Source organism: Agelaius tricolor, unplaced genomic scaffold (genome assembly GCF_023055355.1).
Source record: "Agelaius tricolor isolate 1412-34295 unplaced genomic scaffold, bAgeTri1.0.p SCAF_8, whole genome shotgun sequence".
Taxonomy (NCBI): Eukaryota; Metazoa; Chordata; class Aves; order Passeriformes; family Icteridae; genus Agelaius; species Agelaius tricolor.
In genome coordinates this window covers 32527051-32547682 of record NW_027269268.1, presented here as the reverse complement: position 1 = coordinate 32547682, position 20632 = coordinate 32527051, and the positions used below count along the sequence as shown (strand labels likewise).

The window sequence follows — 20632 nt, the reverse complement described above, 5'->3', positions numbered from 1 at the left end:
CTAAATAGAATAAAATTGATTTACATGGTAATTTCAATGTGCAACCTTTGAAAGTTGTGTTACAAGCAGCAACCTTTAACCTTTAAGAATTTTGATGTCAGGGGTTAGGTTATTGTGAATGAATGGGGACTTAGGCTTTCCTGTTGAAAAACCAGCTGACTATTGTATAATGGCTATCCCTAATGTCTATTTCCTAGGTAAGGACGATTATTTACCCTGAGTGCTTACACAGTTCCCTGTCAATTTTGGCGCTTCGGTTTGGCGCAGCGAGGCGCTTCCCCGGCCGCGTTCGCGCGGTGCTTTGCAGCGCCGGGGCGCGGGTGGCTCTGAGCGCTGCCCGGTGCCCGCTCGGTGCGGGCGCTCCGCGGGCGCGGTGCCGGCGGGGCCGGAGCGCCGGGGCGGGCCGGGCCGCTGTTGGCTGTTGCCATGGCTCCGGCAAGCCGGGGGAGCCCAATGAGCGCTCTGCGGCGGTGCCGAGGGGACCAGCCATTTTGCTTATGGAAAACAATGTGACATATTCTGCTGTGCTATACCGGGGAATAAACAACAATCCCGTCGGGGGACGCAGGAGAAGCGGGCATATTAGTGAGTAATGCGGGCGGCGGAGCGGGCTCGCCAGCTGCCATTTTGACAGGCTGGCGGCTGCCGCTCCCGCCGCTGCTCGGGGGAGGCGGAATGCGGGGCGATAATGCTGCATATCTGCTGTCAGGCGGCGGAGCGGGGGCTTGTCCTGTGAAGGCAGGGCTCCTCCGCACTGCTGTCTCGGCAGCTCGCTAGCCGCCGCTCGGAGCCCAGCCGGGATCCAGGGCCGGGGAGTCGCCGCTCGGAGCGCGGCTGGCGCCGGGCGCGGCGCTGCCAGGAGCAGGTGTGCGGCTCGGCTCGGCCCGGCCCGGCCCGGCGCCGCTGCGGCTCCCGGGCTGCTCCCGCCGGGCGAGCTGCTGCCGCCGGACCCGGGCACAAAAGGGAGCGCTGTGCGCCTCGGCTGCTGCGGGAGAGGTACCTGGGCACGGGCTGGTGCGGGTCTGTGGCACAGCTGGGCACAACTTCGTGCGGGAAACAAGCTGCTCTCAGTGCCTGTGCCTTGGCTTCGGTCAGCGGCTGGTTTAGGGTGGTTGCTGAATTCATTGATCTGACTGCCGTTGTCCTTAAACGTTTCGATGCGAATGTTGTTCCATATGGTTGCTGATTCAGAAGGATGCTTCCAATAGATGATAATTATTTTAGCAGAAAATTCTACTGAAAGGCAAGGATTATATTTTTGTTTGGATTGTCATTGTGTTTTTTATTATCAGGATAGCGTGGGTGAAATACAATATTATAGAACTAGTGAGCATGTTTGCCTTACATCACGGAGTTCATCACTAGTAGATTCCATGCATTGTGCTCAGCCACAGCGTTAGATTTAAATTGTCCAACTGCTGCTGTGCAGTATGTAGGTCATAATAAAAAGCAGCTTTTTCACCAGCTTTCAATGGACTGCATGCCCCAGTGCTGTGGTTGATTAGTTTGTGGTACTTGTGCTGTTAAGAGCAGTGGTATTAAAGCCAGCTCACACCTCCTTTTTAAAGATATCACACATTCCGTGCTAGACAGAGCACAACACACCCATTGTGTCCCTCCGTTTGGCGTTCAATAAAAGGAAGGAAACGAGCACTCCACATGGAGCACCAGCACATTAATAGCACAAGACGGTTAAACTTTATTGAACAATCCCAGGGATTCTGAGATAATCTAGTGAAGGAACAGACAATAAAAACACCAAGACGTATACCGGGAACTAGTAGAAATGGGAGAGGTCTTCTGATAGGGACTGTGTATTAATGCTGGAGATTTTTCAGTGCAAAATGAATTGTTCTGAGTAGCTATTAATCACAACACATTTGCTTTAGTTAAACCTGGGTCAATAAAACCTCAATCCCTCAGGACAGATAACGTTTCTATTTAAAGTAGCATTTTCCTAACTACCAACTGTATTCTTATGCATTAATACAATTTCTGAATTCTCTTATAGTGAAATGCATTATTATTATATTATTCTGAAAACTGATCTAAATATTGTGATTCACTTTGCATCTATAGAAAATAAGATGATATTTTGCTTTTAAGCCTTCTTTAATATTCATGTGGATTTAGGTCCCACTGAGATGAGCCATTTGTTTGGACAGTTGAGTGGGCATGAAATCAAGAATTTGAGGTCTGGTATCTTTATAGTTAAATTAGTAACCAGCACTCTGTAACTAGGAGCCAAATTCCAGTGTTGTTTCTGTATATATCCTGCAAAGGCATTTGAACAAGCATGATCAGCAACTGTCCCTCAAGTGAGACATTGCATTTGGAAACAGCAGTATATAATTGAATTGCTACTATGTATTCTCCCCTGAGAAAAGCTCCATCTTACTTGAGCCATTTCAGGATTCTGTTTTTTGGTGAATGCACACGCACCAAGTTCTTTATGCCTCTGGGCAGGGGTCACACAATAAGTGGTTTAGAGAGGCGCCTTCATCTGTGATCTATAAAGTGGAAGTGCCTTTACAGTGTGGCACTGCATGAATATTTATATTCTTATATTTATGACTGAGTCTGTAATTATGAGGAAAATTATAAACACGCAGAGATAGTATTTAAGATGTTGGTAAGTCTTTAACAAAGAGGGAGATTTTGTTACAACGATAAGAAACATGGATGTAGCAGTATACAAAGTAAAGGATCTAGCTGTTCAAGGTGAATTGATTCTCACTGTGGATTCTTCTCGCTATGAAGAATTTATGGTTTGAGGAAAACAAGTGAAGACTAGCAATGACTAATCAGTAAACAGTGTGCACCCATTAGGTGCTGATAGATGCATCTTATTAGTCATTATTATTTAAACCAATATTCTGTGCTCTTTCCATTCTGCTTTTCTCCTTTTGTTATTTTTCTCATATCGATTCCCAGCTTCCCTCTGCTTCCTTACTGTCTCTTTGGCAACATCTGATCCCATCAGAGCTATTTGTAAATCAAATCGGTGACTGTCAGTAGTGGTCATGGAGGTACTGCAATAGAATCTGATGTGGAGGAAGAATTTAAATGAGTTAGAGGTAACAAACAGCAACTAAGTAATGAGCGTATCCAGTGCAAACTAATTCCACATCATGTAAGTTTTAAAGGCCTAGAATTGGGTCACTGATGTAGAAATTAAATGGGCATGCATGGAGAGGGACATTTTTCCTCTCATGATGATTTGAAGTGTATTTATCAACAGAAGGTTTACAAGAAGACCTTGACAATAATATGACATAGGACAAATCGGAAAGCCTGGTATTAGAAATGGTAACATAGAGTTCTAGTTTAAGTCTAGAAGTTTTTCAGGTTTCAGTGGAGCCATGGTTTTTATCAAGAGGTGATTATGCATTATTGGAAAGCCTCTAGGTTATCCAAAGTCAGGCTCTCTCTTGGTCAGCAGAGATGTAAATAACATCTGCTGTCGTGCTTTAACATTACAGTTGTTTCAAACATTTTTTAGACAGATGACCTTAGAAGGTGACTCTGGGTCCATGTGTAGCTCTTAAACAGAATACCAACAAAGCAAAATCAGGCAGATTAATCCTAAAATGCAGTGTCATAGTAGCAGGTGCAAACAGTAATAGAAATAAGAGACCAGGATGACTGAAGGAGGTAAAATGAAGTGGTGTGACAGCTTATTTGGTATGCTGTTTGTTAAAAATAATCAGGTTTGAGCAACCAGTGATAAGCATCAACTGATCATGGGGTGTGTAGAGCACAGTAACCTTACAAGAGCTAGTGTGGAAATGTGTTGTCTGTCCTCAGCCTGTGGACTCTTCTCAGTGTACTTACAGACATGACCAGCCTGTGAACAGCAATACAGAAGGGATGTGCCCAGGGAAGAACAGTTATGGAGTTAGGGTACGTTGTATGATGTTACTCTGTGAAATGGCTGAATGTCACTTCTGCACCTGAAGGATCAGGTATTGAATGTAATGCATCAATTATGTGGTTGTGTCTGGAGTGCACAGCCTCCATCAGGTGTGACCTTGGAACAGTATTTCTGCTCCGGTGAGGCTGTCTGAACAAAAATAGAAATAAAAATTGTCAATTTCTACCTGTTTGTAAACTAGAATTATACAAATGCACGCTCTGTTGTTGTGTCCTACTGTTCTGATACCAGTCATTTCTCATGTCATTATTTCCTATTGGATTAAGCATGTTACTGGTGCCAGTCTGAATTTCCTTTCTTTACTGCTGTATGTAGCATGTAGCTTCCTATATGAGAGAAGACTGTGCCATAGATGCCCTGTGTTCATTTTTATTCAAATAGTCTTGTGTCTTTTCATGAAAGTGTTTTGACAAAAGCTGACCTTTCTAAAATTATGAAGCTTCTTAACATTTAAAAGCTAAAACAAAAACTAGAAAGACTTTTAAAGGCACTGATGTAATGGAAAAGTTCATGTATGGGAGGGAAAAGGGAGAGAAGTAAGTACTTAAAAGGGCAGCATGTATCTTTGAGTAAAGGCATGCTAGATGACGACATTTTAGATCTACTCCTGCTTTCAGTGTTTTTGAAGCATGTAATGTATTTTTCTGTTCAGATGTATTGTTCCATAACAGTGGTACATCATAGCTAATACTGCTGTGAAGTAGGAAATTCCAAAGGCAGACCCGTTTCTTCTGTTATTTCTAACTTCTTTCCCTAAATAGATTGATTTTTTTGGTCTTTCTGTACTGAATACAGATAGTGTTCTGACTCATCCACCCTTAAAAACCTCACCAACCACCATCAGGGGGTTGAATAGCACAGATGTGGTTCTGTGTTCTTAAGTAACCTGAGTAACATAGTGCACTTTTAAAGAGGTGATACTGAAGGTCGTGAGTCTCAGAGAATAGTGGGAAAAACACACTAAAAGGAAAAGCAAACATTCTTCCTCTCAATCATTACTATGATCAAACTATACACCAAGCTTTTTCATTAGCCTTTTCATAAAACAGCTGTTAAATAATGCTGAGAGATAGAATAATGAAAGCTCTACTTCTTTTAAGGGTACTCATCTTGCACTCTATGTACAAGTGTCAAAGCAGTGTACAACTGAACTGTTTGTCAGGTACCTAAAGCTATCCTTAGTTTAGCAGCAGTGGCTTATCAACTAAATTTGTCCACAAGAGTAGCAGCTTTACTTTTTTGCTTCTTCAGGACCCAAAAGAATATGCAGGAATGCATGATGAAACCAAATGGAAATGGAATCAGTAACTGCAGTTCTCACAGCTGAAAATCAGATTCATTGATGTTTGTGAAAATAGTAAAATGCATTGATTTCTAAGGGTTGCATTTAGTTGTAGGATGATGAGTTATGCTACTCAGAAATCAGTAGTTGTGACTGAAGGTCAAAATAGGTAGAAGGGTCTTTGTGTTTTTTTCAAACAGTTTAAGAGTAACATGTCTGGTTCCTTAATGTATTGTTGGTTTTGTGGGGTTTTTGATTGTTTGGTTGGTTGGTTGGTTGTTTTTTTATTTGGTTGGTTTTTTGGTGGTTTTTTTGTTTTTTTTCTTTTCTGAACAGCACCAATAGGTGAAATCCCAGTTCAAGCAGGCAACAAGGCAGAAAGGTGACTGTAACCCTTCCTAAGAGGCTTAGGTGGGATGGTGTGGTCTGTGATTAGAAGGGGTAGGGGCTATGTCAAGAGCAGGACAGCCACAGAGTGTTCTTGTCAGCATGATGCCATGGGTTCTGAGGACTCCTAATAACCATAGCCTGAACATGGAGCTTCGTCACCACAGTGCACCTTGAGAGCTGTAGTGTTTAATAAAGCCACATATCTCTCACTGGGATTAACTTGCTGGAAACTAATGCTTTGTCAGAGTTTAGTTTTAGCATGGTGGGGTGGGGGAGGCTGTCCAAGATTCAGTTATCTGGATCAATTCTCACGTCTGAAAAATGCATGAACTAGAAATTACATGTTATTACAGAGGGTCTCTGTGCATAGGAACAGTACTTTCACTGCTTGAAGTGACTACAAGTGAAAAGTAGTGATTCAGGCAATAGAACAAAGCATGGATTAGATAAATTGGGTGCTTTGACTTTTTTTCTTTTAGTACTCATTTTTTCTTAATAACAAAAAATTATGCACAATTATAAAATAAAAAATATCTTCATTTTTAAACATAAATATGTATAAACATTTATAAAAACATAAATGTAATCTGACATCTTGGCATCAAGCAGGTGCAAAATGACATTTTAAAGGTACTAAATGCCTATTTCTCACTGAATTTTGTGTTCATTTGAGAACTTCAAATTCTCTTATCTGTTGAAATGAGAGCTTTTCTAGTACATTGGACTATGATAAATAAGGAAGAGTAAATAATTGGTATGAGGCAATTATTGATTGGTGAGAATTACAAAAAAATTGTATTTCATGAAGGTTATTAAGTAAATCTCCAGCACAGGATATTTTGCTGTGTCCAATAAAGCAACCATCATGGACCTTCATAAGGAGTGGGTTAATGGATTAGATGGCCCAAGTTTGTTGGTATTTCAGCTGCTGTTTGTAAACATCATGTGAGTTTTGAATTTCAAACTGCTTCAGCCTTTGAGACAATCCTAAATTTTAGGGATTGGCCTAGTTGAAGTATCCAAGAAATAATCCCCTTTTGAACATACAGGTCACACACTACTGACTTTTGTGTATTTTGTGCTTTGCACTTGTTAAAATCTTGCACAGTTATTGTTTGATTTAAGCATCAACCTTGTATTTTCTTTCTTCCCACTAACAGTAAAGATTTCAAAGAAAAGCAAGCAGTAGCAACCCAAAGGGTTGCCAGTGCAAAACACTGTTTATGTTTCATTTAATTCATATATTGATCAGGTACGTCACACTGCTCCTTCCAGCCAGTTATACAGTTACACATTTTAATAAGCAAATCCTGACAGAAGACAGCAGTTGCCAGCACAAATTTAATTTAATTTAGTTTCTAGTGAATTTCTAATGAACAGGGAACTCTAAGCAGTGACATTCTCCAGATAATCAAATTCATGGTAATTGCAGTTTTTCTTTTGGAGAAATCTGTATTTGTTAGGAATCCGAAGGAAATAATTATTTCAGTGTGACTGGTGCAATCAAATGGTTTACTTTGAATAAGTAAAATATGAAAGAGGCTAATCAAATGAAGTGCTACTGTATGAGAGCAAACGAAAGGGTGACAGGTTTGACAGTAGAATAAAGACCAAACCAAAGGCTTTGTTTTGACATACATTCAGATAATCAGGCAAATTCAAGTCTTTTAAGAGACCTCTTCTATAAGGGTCACTTTACAGATACGGATCATGTAATCTGAGCCTTGCAGATTATCATTCTACTTCTAAACATGTACAAGAGAGAGCTTTTTAATTCCTTATTTGCATAGCTGTAGATTTACACATTCACATGTTTTTGCCATTGGCATTTGATTCACAGATGACTGATTTATGGTCTTGAGCAAAGGCCAAATTCAGGACACACTTTTAACTGTCAGGATTGCAAACTCTACAGAATTTGTTGAAAAGCCAGTACCTGTTATAATTAATACATACAAAGCAGTAGGAGGATCCCTTCCAGCTTGAGGAAGTACTTCTCTTATGAGCAAGGCAATAATAATTGCAGAGATTGTGTGCTAAATTAATTCAGGTGTGAATTTGTTTTTTGTTGTATTTAGTGGTGCAATTATCTTAAACATAATTCTCTAAAATCAGTCACTGCTTAGATAAAGAACACAAATGAAAATAAACATGTCAGTAAGAGCTATAGAAAGTACAGCAGGGTCAAGTTCTCTTTGCAATATGTGCTGAATGTGAAAGATGGAGCAGGCTTGATGCAAAGGTAAACTGAAAAGCAGGTTTATTAACACATGGCTCATGGCTTTGACCTCTGCTTGACTACACCAGTGGCTTTCTTGATTTCCTGCAGCAGAAGTGAAAATATAAAGGGTATCTGAGGAAGAAGCAAATAGTAGCTTTGTAGATGAACTTGGGAAGTGTTCTTATGATAAAAGATTACTGCTACTTATGAGTGGATGAAATGTATGTGGGGAAATTTGAGCAGATACTGTGAAGAGACTTCTGGGAGTTGCAAGAGGTGACAGGAAAAGAATTACAAAAGTGCTTGAAAAGGAAAAGATAGATATAATTGCTGCAGTGACAAGACAACGAGCCATCTATATGTGCCCTCTATTCTGGGGCAGGGACAGCTACAGAGGCTTCAAAGAAAAAAAAATTTACAGTGGTCTCATGGGGTGCATCTTGCATAGATCAGAATGTGTTACTTAAAACCATGGGTTCAGATACTGTGGTTAAATTGTGTGTTGACAAGAGGCCTAAACAATAGCATTCCTCATGGGGGGACCAAAACAAAATTAGAAATCAGATTTCAAAAGTACTGTGGAGAAATCAATCCTCTCAGGAAAAGCTACAACACATACTCAGAGTGAAGGGGAAACAAGTGTGAAGAAACATGAGCCACTTCCTTGAGGAGTTCACATACCTGAGCATTCAGGGTTTTTTTCGGGTTTTTATTTAAAAAAACAAAAACAAAACAAGCAAACAAAAAAAACACCAAAACCAAAAAGTCATATTTGCATTCTAGTCAAATCTCCAGCCCATACACAGTGTGCCAGGGCAAACTACAGATTTCATTTTTTAAATTGATTTTTAGTCTTCATCTGCACACATAGTAACTCCAATTGAAATTTTCAGATTTGAAAACAAATTGATCTCCTTCTGTGGGTTTTTTTTCTTCATGTTGTATTTTATTCTTGGGAGACCCAGATGAATGAGTCTTGTCCCTTCACAAGTGCTTTAGATGAAGCATTAGAAGTCTACATTTTCAATGTGATTACCCATTATGGAAATGGGATTCTTTCTAGCTGTCCTGCACCAGCAATGGAATAATGCAGTTTTGAGGGTGAGATCAGGTGTTAAGGAGCTCTAATTTCTGTCCCTTGGTTTTGCACCAAATTGTTTTAACTGGGACAAAGTCTGTTAGAATGTTCATGGGGTAATTAATGTGTTTTGCTTTATACACAAGTGAATTGGGACTGCAAATGTCTTTATAGAAAATGTCCATTTCTCAGTGTGTTACTTGGTTTTAAAATGATGAGCTGAGCTGGAACTTGGAGGTGGCTTGAGTTCAAACATGACTTGAAAGAATAATTATATTGCAAGCTTTCTTGTGTGTAGTCCTGTCAAATCTGTGTAATTCTACTGTCATCTTCAGTATTGTATATATTGTATTTAGACTTCTATGGACTTTATCTTCCAGCATGTTTAGGAACAGCTTCTCTTTATGGTCATTAAAAAGTTGGGGGGGGCGGTTCTGAACTAATTGCAGATAATGCTTTGAAAATTTCACATTCAATACCTAAAATTGTCAAAACAATCTAATAATATATATAATTTAAATCTTCATAAAATAAACCACTTCTTTTGAATTCTGGACTTATTTTCTCTGGTGAGGACATGTGGATAGTTTTTACTAAGCACTTTCTTAAAGAACTAAAAGGATTTTTAGCTTTGCTTTGCGCAGAAGCAGATCATTTTTAATGAACTTTTTTAGGGGTGGGTTTGGAACTATACTCTGAGGTGTCCACCCTTTTTGGTGGGTACAATAAACAATTGTAGAATTCTTACCATTATGTTTGCAAAACTGTGAAATCTGACTTGCTGTTTCTCATAATCCTAAATTAGTATCTTAAGCTGTTAAGTGCTGAAATGATGATTCAAGTTTGGCCTTGTAAGAATCCGATCTGAATAATATTTTTAAAAGCAAGGGCATGACTTCAAGGCAGTTGTTCTTCTGTGACTTATTTTAAACCTGGGTGTTTTCTTTACCAAGACATTTTCTAAACAAGGAACTTAGAATTCATTTAAAGGTTTGTTGGAAGAGGGCAGAGAGGAATTTAGCAAAATGACACTTACAAATGGTATTATTATAGACTTTGGTATTTTTGAAAGCTCTTATCGATGTTTTCTCTCTTTGAATGCAATGGTAGGAATCCTCCCTGAATTAATTAAAAGTAGTTACAGTAAATGTGTGCTTTTAAAATACCATTGAAAAAGCCTTAGCATGCAGCTTTTTGCTATTCTAACTTTAGGTTCAGCCCAAAGTGCCTATAAATTTCTTTTGAAGAATACTGGAAAGATTTATCTAAAAGATAAATCTTATTTCTTTACAAAGTTTATTTTTGTACCTTGATATAATAGATTTTCTGATTGTCATTACTTACATCAACATTTAAGTCTTACTATAATTAGTAAGATCTGGGCTGAAAAGGTTGACACCATCTTGGATGAATCTGCTAACCTTATTTACAGTGTATTTATTACTGGAAATAGCTTCACATGTTTATATAGACAAATTTTACCATATTTTGGAGATGTTCTGTTGAGTAAATAGTCCAGCCTCTTGATGAACATCAGAAGTTATGTTCAAATTGTGCATTTCAACTTGGAATCCTGCAAATGCTAGCCAGATTTTCAAACTGAGGTCAGTGCAATTGTGATATTTTTTCATCTTGTACTTTCTGTGCTGACTGTATCAGACACACCTGTGAGTTTGAAATGTCACTATCAAAACCAGGCTAAGTGGTCACTAGTTTCATGAAGAGGAGGAATCAGGAAATAGAGATGTCTTTGTGTTGTCATTTCAAAGGCAGCAATGTTTCAATGCTGCATCATAAAAAGATTTTGTGTGTTGACTTCTTTAGGTGTGGATCACATAAAAGTTAGCATAGAGATTTGATGATTTTTTTTTTTTAAGTTTCAATGCTATTTCTCTTTTTGAAAGCACTATTAAAATGATTTGAACTGCTCAACTTCTGGACAGTTTAGACTTTGATCTTAACTCACATGTTTCTAGTTCATGCCACCCATCTATCATAAGCTGATTTTGTTATAAATAACCAAAAGCTGTACAGACACTGTGTAAAACTATTAGTGATTTCCCCCCTCTGTTGTTGCTCTCTGGTTTCAAACTCTAGTCTTCAGATAACTGTCAATCACATGTGATTTTTTTTCACCCTGCTGATCAGAATGTAAAGGCTGACAAAAAATATCATCAAATGCTTTTCCAATGTTCTCATTATGAGCAATTTGTTTAATTGCTGCAGGAATCAAATGTGCCTGAGCTTAAATTTTAAGTGAATGGGTTCAAAGCAGAAGGCAGGGCAAACAGAACACAAGCAGTTTGATGTGTTTTTGGACACTAAATTTGTAATAATTAAACTTGTGCTAAGATACGTCTGCTGTCTGCTTTTGATGTGCTTTATACAAGGCTGTAATTTGACAACTATTTTATCTCTACCATCTCTTTTGGGAAGTAAGATAGAAAACTGTGTGATTAGCTATTCTGTATAAATTTTGTAGAAAAAATTTATCTTTCAAGTTTTCAATTTTGTTTTTCCATTTACGTTAAGTTTTCAAGCCGCTTTTGAAGCAGAGGATACCACAAGTCACTGACTTCATCCTTCAGTTGTTTTTTTTTTTAAGTGCAAATGTGCACAACTCTATTGTTGCTTGTAGTGATCATTGTTTAAGGGTTAAAAATAAAATTTTCTGGTTTGAACAGTCATTTCATCAAGCTGATGAACAGTAAACAGCATTGAGGGGAAAGAAGGGTCTTTTGAGTTGTTATTACTAATAGGCAGAGGAATTTGAAAAACAGAGGATGTTAAAGTTCTGAGGAAGTAAACAATTTCTAGGAAGGGAAATCCACCTTTCCAAGTATTTATTTTTCAAAGAGAGGAAACTACCTAATAGGTGTAAAACTTCATGGATACAAAATAGGACATCTACTTCAGATTATGTTACTCTTGACTTCCAGTTCTCACCTATCTTCAGAACCCCTCTCCCAACCTTCTTTTGTGCAACTTCAGCCACCTTACATTTATGGTATGACAGGTGCTCCTTCCTCCACCCAATGTGGAAAATATGTACATCATGTTGTTCCAGCTTTCAGTTTGTTGCTGTTTAAGAATATTTTTAAGGATCTTTTCTCTCCACCTTCCTGGGTGGCACTGGCCTTTGTCATATGAATTGGGGTCTCATTAATGGCCTAATTTTCCTAAGGAGTATACACTGCATCTCATAAAATGTGTAGTCATACTGGCTACTAAAAACAGAGATAGCAAATAAGTCTTATTTTAGAGTTGTGTCTGTAGACACCCTTCCTTGTGGAAGAATTTTTCCATTCAGGGAGAAAGTTTGCAGTGGAAAATATGGCTGCAGTTTTGAATTCTTTATTACTGATATTCACTGATCAGCAGTGGAAGATTACTGGTGGAGAAGAATTAGAAATTTCTAAAAATCCTTAAAGTAATGTCACCCATGGTGACTATGCTCTTCTTGTCTCTGTTATTTGCCACTTAAATGAGGGTAAATTCTGTTAGCTGGAAAATTAGTTCTGACCTACAGATAATTCAACACAGAGCAATTAACTGGCAGCACCTCTGTAACATCCTGCATTGCCTTGAGTACAGCAAATATCAAATTGACTTTCCTGAGCTAGGAAAAACATGAATATAGTTCAAACAAATGTTTCAAACTAATAGCCTGTTCTGCAATTAATAGTCCTGTAAAGAACACAAACAGCAAACAAAAACTGTGAAAGAGCTCTCATTTTCACTTAGCTGAAGCAATACATGATAGATGACTCCATTATCATGTGCCTCTGTTAACAAGAAGACAAAACAAACACAAGCTCAGCACTGATTTCCTGAGCCATTCCCACTGGCAGGTGTTGGTTTCGTGCTTTAACTTTGCTTTTGGGAGCTGTATGACTTCCTGGAAACCTTTCCTGGAGTTCCTTTCCCTCCAAGCTACTGTATGAGGATTTGTCAATCTTTGGGGAAATTATGATCTTCAGGAACAAAGAGATTTGAACAGGAAGGGGTCAGTTTTCTGGTTTAGGAGCTTCCTGTTGTGTGCTACATCATACTGCAGAAAGGAGATGTTTTGTAGGGAGCAGGAACGGGCTTGGTAGGCTCAGGCATTTTGGCAGCACCTTTTCTTGCTGATAAGCAACATGAAGGTGGACAAAGGTGGAGGCAGTATAGCTGCAAGTAGGTTCAGTCTGCTGGTGTCATGTACCTGGGCTCTTGAAGCAACTACCTTCTTTGCAGCCTGAAGGACTGATAGTTGTCATGAGTATGTGAAACTGTGAGCAGCAAAGAGTTTGCCAAAGCAATTGTGTCTTGGTGAGCTTTGTCTAACTTCAGCTGTTTCTATTATGTCAATATTGTATGCTGCCATTAGAGGTAGGAAACATAAATACAAATGTTGGGTTGCTGAAAACCAAATATTGCCTTTGAAATCTGGCTAATGGGGGTAAAAAGAAAGAGATGTCATAAAAATACTAGACTCTGGTAGTATTACTTTGTATTCTAAAATGCTGAAGAACTATCTCATTAGGGTGTGTTTTCAGTTGGTGGATCATAGTAGTAAAATGAATAAACTGACTAAAGGACCACTGATGGAAAGATGGTTCTCTACACTGTTGCTTGCCTTGTAGTGAGAGGTTTTGTACTCATTTGAGGTGGCAAATGCTCACCCTAGGGTTCAGTGCCTGAAAGCTTCTGCTGCAGCAGTTCAGCTGTTTTCTACCTTCTATGCTGTGAGTAGCAGAAAACATTAAAATTACTTAATTGATAAAAATAAGGACTGTTTTTCATATAGGTCCCTTGTTTTTTCATTACTAGCCTGGCAGCTTAGCAAATTGGCAGAAAACCATTGTGTTAATTATTGAGAAGCCTAAATTCCTTTGTGGATTTAGTCCTGGTAATTGGAATAGAAGCTCAGTACAGAGTGTGGAGGTGTAAAGCTGGCCTGGCCATAATCTGGTGGTTTAAGAAAAAGCAGAATGGTGTTAGGCCGTGTGTGCTCTGTAACGTAAGTCTTTGTGAAGCGGAAGGAAGGATTTGGGACTTGTGTTACTTCTGTGGATTTCTTTTTTCCTTACATGGAGCAGCAGCTTGAGAGTGCCAGCTGCACACAGGATCATGGCCCCAGAGCCTGGTGGTGGCAGTTCTCCCTTGAGAAGTGAGCACAGTTTTATCCATAGATAACTTTGGGAAGGTGTTTATGTTTCAGAGTATATGGCTCAGCTGTAAATATTTCAGAGTAACAGTTGCTCAAACTTTCCTTTTTCTAGATAAGTTTTTCCTTTCTTAAGCTTATGACTCACAATTCTTGCTCTGTGAGCCACATGAAGTATGTGATTACTCTGTGAAAGAAGACCAATGTCCTCAAAAGACCAGACAATAGCATGAGGCTTGGGATTGTGTCACGGAAGTGGGAGATGTGACTGCAAATCCTTCTGGAAGTTTAATCCAGGTTTTCCATATCCGTGGCAGATGTTCTAATGTCCATCAGTACAGTGGTTTTAAAAATAATGTGGTGGCATAACATCATCTTCCATGGTTTTGCTAAGGAGTGGAAAAAACCTGAGAACATTTGCATACTTGTGCCTCAGATTTAAGACTGATAAAACACAAGGTTGCACAGGACAGTGGTCACCCCACAGTCATTTCATTAAGGCAAGGTTTTTCTTGCTTGGTTCAGGAGGAAAATTTTAGCTAACTGTTAAAAGATATACAGATGCTTAGAAATTTGGGTGTATATATATATATATAAAATGGGTATTTTAGAAACTGCCCCTTTTCGTTTGGGCTCAAAAGACCCTGTTACTTGCATTGGTAAATCCCAGATTGAGAGTCCTAGCTTGTTTACATTTCTGAGGTTTAGGCCTTTAGGAAAACTCCACTCTGTAATGCCCCCAGCAGCCTCCCAAAAACCAACTACAGTCTTACACAAGAGTTAAGCACAGTCTAGCAGAAAACAGACCTGAAGGACAAAGAACTTTGTACCAAGTTCTTGAAACAATGGCCTAACAATATATATTAAGAGTGAGATTAACAATAAGCTCCTGTTCCCCGTTTCCTGAAAAGGCCTTCTCATATTTATTTTCCTGTTCATTTTTAACTGTTTGCTCTTGGAACAGAGGAAGTTAGTTTTACTAACAAAGTAGGCAGGCATATTATCCTGTTGGTCCAGTTTCAGAATGATAGCTGTAGTGGCTGTAGTCATTTTTCACATCATTATGAGAGCAGTTACATGGTTTGCACCCAGTTATATGGAACTGGCTAAAGTATTGGAATTGGTTCTAACAGGTGACTAAGAGCATTTAAATATTTAGATAATGTGCTTTCAATAGTTGGAGGGTGTTAAATGCCTGTGATTTCACTTCAAACTTGAGAGTATCCTTATGTTTTAATGTAGTTATTTGGTGCTGGTTTAAAGGTATAATAATAATTTTTAGTGGATTCTGTGTGATATAATGGTGTTATTAAACATATTAAAAATTATAACATAGCTGCTTATTATAACTGTAAAGTGACTTACAAAACATGGCTAGGGTTTCAGTCTAACATAAATTTGAAGTCAAAAATGAGACCTCAATATAGCTAAAGACACTTGGTCTCTTAAAGAGAATGCAGGTCTGCTGTTCTGCAGAGCAACAGCAGAGCCAATGCTTTGTGAACCATGTGCCATTTTGCAGACCAGTTCATGCTAATAACGTGAGAGTGTGATTCTTTCTACTTGCTATCTTGATCCCTGTCTTTCAAATGTATGAATTATCTGTAGAGCACTTCTGTGACAAATTCAGGAAGCTGCTTTGATGCTTGTTTGAGTATAGGCATCCCTGGCACTACGTTCAGTTAACACATGTTCGTGCATTTTTACTTATGTTACGTTATGCAAGATTAACCACAAATAATGTTGTATATGACCTATGTGTAGCAAGGTATTCCATCCTGTCCAGGAGCATGGCCACCCTTCTTCATAGCTCCATTGCTTTTCAGCAGTGGAGGCTACTGAAAACACACGTGACATTGAAAAATAAATCTTATTTGTAAGATCCTTCAAGTTCCTGTATGTCTAAAACACTTTTGAGGCTAGGTGAAGTCCAGGACAAAGCATGTGATCCATAGCTTTCCTTCTGTAGATTTCTTTTTTTCCTGCACTCTAAAAAATACTCATTTCAGCAATTGAGATGATCAGTTCTATGAATGAACACTCTCAAGGGAGACTTCTGAAAACAGTTACATCCATTTTACTTCCATTCTCTAATATTAAATTCATTTTATGTTACCTGTCATGGTTCAAATGAAATTCAAATTTTATTTGGAAATAAAAAAAAAAATTAAAGAAATCCTATCCATACTCCTGGCTTCTTCCTGAGGCAGGTAACATGCAATTCATTTAGACATACTGTCGTATTACTCAAAGGTATTCCAGCAATCTTAAAGTATATTAATAGATTCATGTATAGAATAATACAAGGAAAAGGAGTCATTACACCTGGCTGTGCAGTGTTCACCTGCATATCTTGAAATGTACAGGGACACTTCTCAAAAGGATTATTCTCATGCAGCCCTTCCATATGAAGCTGTGAGCAGTGACTTCAGTGACTCAACTGTGTTTGAAAGGCTAGGCTTAGAAAAATAAAGATTTCCTTTATGTGAATCTGTGCAGTGAAACAGGTATGCAAATTTTCTTTCAGTATTTTGAGCAACCTTCTGGATCTCTTACCAATCAAGATTGTTTCCTCTGGTTTATGGAAATTTCTGTAGTGTCTGCCCTATAGTGTCTGGCTACAGAGGTCCTGGAGGCTTGCACCAAGTACCTACAGCAGCAGCAGAGCAGTACACTTCTTGGTCGTGTTTGAGTTCTAATCAATTTTGCTAAAAATTGATTAAATCACACTGGAGTGGGTCACTAAAGAAATTATATTGTTAATTTTAGTATGGCTAATAGCCATAAAATGAAAGAGATTTTTGTCAGTCCCTTAAAAGCATAAGGTGACAGTCTTGGTAGTAGTGACATATTTGTCTGTTTTACTAATAAACATACATGTACATTTATCTTTGAGACCTAGATGATATATGTGATATTTCTGACATCTCATGTTTCCTGTGGATAAAAGATGATCTGATTTGTATGCAGTAGCTAAAGCACCTTAGTATATATTGAAACAGTGCTTATATCATGTTTAGTAAATGCTATAAATACTAATATGTAAACTGTCATTTATTTACACAAGTACAGTTGCAGAGAGTGTGTGAAGAAACCAGGTACCAAGATAGGTTAATTGCTGATGGTGAGGCAGCTAAGGTAAATCTGTCTTCTGAGAAGGTGCCTCTGAAAAGAAATGCTGAGCTGCCAAGTGTTGTGTATTAAATTGTGTCAGTAGTAAATTGATACTGCCAATAATGACTTTAACACATACTTCTAGTTTTGTACTTGTGCAGCATTAGTATTCAGCATGTGGATATTTATTGATTTAGCTTGTAGCCACCAGATGAAAGCATTATGGATGGCAAGGTAATGTAGAATCTGACACTAGTGGTCTGCAAGATACAGGTCTTGTATTTATTTACAAACTATACTGCTTGTTCCACTTGGCATTACAGCTCTCAAGCTGGCTATAACTCACACATTATCTGAAATTTAAGCTATTGGAGTCCTTGAATATCTTTGTTCATGAATCTCAAATCTAAACTGAGCTTTTTATCTTTGCTGGACTAGTTTTGTGGTAAAATTATGGTCTTAAACTAGACATCAGGAATGAAGTAGCAATAATGATTAATTTAACAGGTTGGTATTTAGAGTTTGTGGATTTTGTTGTAGTTTCTTTTAACTGCTGCAACACTAAAAATAGCTGAGATCAAATGGAAAGGATGCTTTTGAGCTAACACAGAAGGAATTTGTGCTATATTTTTACATTTGGCAGCTTTTTCTGTTATTGTTTTAAGTGTTCTATAGCTAATGATTTTTATGCAGGTCTTCAGGAGAAAATGTGCTTTTCATGTTTATTTATAACAATGAGCATTGATTTACTCATTTAACAGTTTAATAAATAGCTTGTGTCTGGCATCCTGTTTCATGTGTGCATATAACTTCCAAACAGCTACTGTTCATGAATAAATCAGAAATTAAGGTGTTCTAAAATGTTATCAAATCATTGTGCTTAAGTAGATGTGACTAGAAATGTAGCAGATATTGAAACATTTTGCAATCTTACCACACCAGCCTGTTCTAGGTTTTGAGCTGTGAAAGTAACTGTAAGTCTCATAACTTTTCCCTGAACAAAAGTAACAAAATTTTTCAGTGGCAGTACCTAACAGTGTGGTGATGTTTGAGAACTTTTTCTGAGGAAACAAAACCAAGAATTGCTGAGATATACAGAGGGAAGTTATAGAGAGGGATATGATGGAAGCTTTCTCCTCTACCAGAAGAGGCTGCAAAAAATTAAACAGTGATAATTTTTCACTGACTCAGTTTATCAGTGTTTTCTTAAACTTCAAAGTAATTAGCTTTTATGTACCTGTGAAGCTGTTCAGGGTCTTTTCTTAGAGTCATTACTTTGTATTTATACTTTCTGTTTTCCAGTATTTTTACATTATGGGATGGAAAGTTGGTTGGTTTGCAACATGACAGAGGAGGACAGGAAGGTATTTATCATGTCAGTGAATGCCCTGGTCAAAAAATATGGAATTCCAGCAGCTTCAGGTCACTAGGCTTCCAGAATAGTACTGTTGCTGAAACTGGAAACTTGAGATGCAGACTAGAAACAAACTACTGCCTTCAATCTTGGTATACTGATTTGTCCTGTCCTTGGATGTGTTTACCAGTCAGATATGATGGACTTTAATGCAAATAGAATTACTCCCATCTCAGATGAAATGCTGTGTAGAGAAGGCCAAATATCTTCAGAGATAACCAAACTCAAAAGGTGTTCTTCACATTGAAAAATATCCATGGTGGTTCACTGTCCAAGCTAAAAGTTATAATCTTCAAGGTCCCTGATCTCCTTTTAACAGTAGCTTGGTTTGGTTTTTTTCATCAACAGTGGTTGTTCCCCGCTCCTTCTGTTTCTTTAAATAAGAAATTGGACAATGAACAAAGTTTTTTTTGCTATGGATTTCCTGATTTTTTTAGCTTGGGTTGGGAGGCTGCTTGTGCTGTAGTACATTTTCATTTCGATAGTAGGCAAGCCCATTACTGCTGAAAATAGCTCAAATGTTCTTAGGGGGAAAAAAGCCAGCAGCTTAGACTCTTTCTCTTTCTCTTTTGCAGACTCTTGCACGTGAGTTAAGTTAATTTCTTGAGAGAAACCTTCATAAAGGGCTAAATAAACAAGGTCTACATACACAGAAATTTCTTTCTTCTGCTGCATTTGAGACAGAGCTAAACTCGTCTGTCTGGTAAGTCATACTTTTCTTAAGGATTTGTCTTTTTTCCCACCCTTATGACTTGCATTTCTGAGTTTCTAATTAGTGTTCAGAGAAAACCAGCTTTGGCTTCCTGGTGGTACTGGTGCATTCTGTATATGAAGTACAAAGATCAAGCTCCAAAGGCATTTCTGAGCTGCTTTTACAAACTTCAGAATAGTATCTATTAGTATCTATTCTGTATGGCACTTTGGTATACATGTGGTTTAATCATTTATCTAGTGCTTTGTTCTAATTTTGCTATAATGAAGGCATTAAATGTTTTAAAGCAAAAGTGGTGATTATTCTCTCCTGGATTTACCTGTTTGAATGTTCTGCATTTCATAAAGTAATGTAAGAATGTGTGTTGCAAAGTATATTCAGTGTCAAGTCAGAGTTTAAAAATAAACTTTCCCAACATTCATTCATGTTTCATTGATTTTTGGTTTCACCTCTTCTAGATAAAGTAGATTGATGTTATTAAGTACAATGCTTTATTTTTCTTGATGTGCCTATTTCATGGGACAGTCAGCATACTTATCAGTAGTCTTTAATTGATCATATAATTCTGTAACTGTTCTATTAAAGGTATTTATGTATAATAGCTTCCCTGGGTTTTGATTGTACAGCTTGAAACATTTTTTTTTCCTTTGATTATGAAGTATTAACTGAGTTTGACCCAAACAAAAGTAAGTTTGTCCTCTACCTTCTATTTTTATTCTTTATTGCAATAAAATGAAGAAATTCTTGGAAGAGCAGAAAATGTTTTTCTCTGTGCTGAGGTTTTTCTAAGCAGTTGGCTGGCATTAGATGGCACCCTATATATACCCAGTCCATCTGATCACTTATGCTGCAATGCTTTGGCTTGCCACAGTTACTGTGTACTTACATACTGCATGCCCTGGCTCTGCACAGCTCATTTTGCAGGCTTTGCTATAGCCCTGGCATCAGTTTATTTCCAAAAATATGTTGAAAACCGAATGTCATATTTAAAATAAGTGTTATATTTAATGTAAAGCGATAGTTATCTTTTCATAGAAAAAAACCAAACAAAACGGATCAACATTCTTACATAGAAACTGTTTGGAGGCTTTCTAATTAATTTAAGTTTTAGTAAGAAGTTTTCCATCTTATTTTTGGATAAAAAGAGGAAAGCTGGAATGGATGTCTAGATTCCATAAAAAATATCTTAGTTGTCTTACATTGATGGTTTTCATATTGAAGGAGTTTTTCACCTGAGAATTACTTCTCAAAAAGCTGAAGCTTCTGAAGGAACTTAAGACACCTCAGAGGCCATGCTGCAATTACTCTTTGAGAAATTTAGAAATATGTGATCGCTTA

General features: G+C 37.9%; 1 protein-coding gene across 6 annotated transcripts in view; it reads left to right on the top strand.

Annotated features, from left to right (window-relative positions):
* The first annotated feature begins 293 nt into the window (after positions 1-293).
* Positions 294-20632, top strand: part of SORBS2 (sorbin and SH3 domain containing 2) — a 145230-nt gene continuing 124891 nt past the window's right edge. For 2 of the 6 annotated variants that reach the window (XM_071432238.1, XM_071432236.1), the window contains exons 1-2: positions 297-585; positions 19158-19285. The gene's annotated coding sequence lies outside the window, so the exon portion shown is untranslated. Of the gene's footprint in view, positions 586-640; positions 997-19157; positions 19286-20632 lie in introns of those variants that run through there. The other 4 variants (XM_071432228.1, XM_071432245.1, XM_071432230.1 and 1 more) reach the window with 4 other exon arrangements.